The sequence below is a fragment of the Nothobranchius furzeri genome, chromosome 15 (genome assembly GCF_043380555.1).
Source record: "Nothobranchius furzeri strain GRZ-AD chromosome 15, NfurGRZ-RIMD1, whole genome shotgun sequence".
NCBI lineage: Eukaryota > Metazoa > Chordata > Actinopteri > Cyprinodontiformes > Nothobranchiidae > Nothobranchius > Nothobranchius furzeri.
In genome coordinates, this window is record NC_091755.1 from 59,208,690 (window position 1) to 59,209,984 (window position 1,295).

Here is a 1,295-nt window from a genome sequence, read left to right on the forward strand (position 1 = left end):
ATAGAGAAAGCTAAAAGACTAAAAAACAGGAGGAAGAGGAGGAAGGAGATGAGAGGATAACAGATACGAGAGCAGGGAAAGAGTTGACAGCCTGCCACCCCACAGTCACGTCACACAATTTACTATGTTCTACCCCATAATGTTTTATAGTTCAAGCACTGATAGCACAGTAGTGAGTAGCGATCTCATTTCACAACCCATATCCTTCAGTAATGTGAACACAAAGGGAGAGGCAGAGCCATTAGCAGCGTCCAGCGCTCATCTGCTCCTGCTAATGCATAATTGGCTTCTATGGAAGGAAGCAAGAAAGGATAAACAGCAAGCAATCATATTAACTTTTGTGAATCCTAATTGAAATCCGTTAACAATCAGCAGAGATAATAGAGGCTAAGGAGATGCGGGGCAGATTCTACCCCGAGCCCACGCCCTTCCATCTCATCATACAGATGCGCGTGAACACACGGGTTTAGATCCTAATCAGCTGTTCTGCTTGTGCTCACCAAGGGTGTAAACGCAGGAAACAAGCATGAGAACAATGATGTGAAATTTTACCTCCATCAGAGATCACACTCAAATTTAAATCCATCACAGCCCCTTTGTGTGGGTTTAAAGGGCAAAACATCCACCCATCCATTTTCTGCCACTTATCTTGGGTCAGGTCACGGGGCCAGCAGCCTAAGCAGAGACTTAGGCCAGCTCCTCCTGGGGAAATCCCACGGTGTTCCCCGGCCAGCTGAGAAATATCCCTCCAGCGTGTCCAGAGTCTTCCCTTGGGTTTCCTCCTACTTAGACGTGAACGGAAAGCCTCACCAGGGAGGCATCCTGGAGGCATCCTAACTAGATTCCACATCAACTGGCTCCTCTCGATGTGGAGGAGCAGCAGGTCTACACCGGACCCTTCCCAGATGGCCTAGCTTCTCACCCTATCTCCAAGGGAGAGCCCAGCCACCCTGTGAAGAAAACTAATTTCGCTGCTTGTATTCATGATCTCATTCTTCCGGTCACTGCCAAAAGCTTGTGATCATAGGTGGGAGGGTAGGAACGTAGCTCAACTGATAAATCAAAAGCTTCCCCTTTTGGCTCAACTCTCTCTTCACCACAACAGACCAGTACAACGCCCACATCACTGCAGATGCAGCACCAGTCCACCTGTCAATCTCACGCTCCATCTTTCCCTCCCTCGTGAACAAGACCCCGAGATAGATAGAAACAGTTGAACAAAAATGTTCTCATGAACAAAAGCACCAGATGAATCTGTGGCAAAAACACAGAACTGAACCACTCTGGTGGATTTA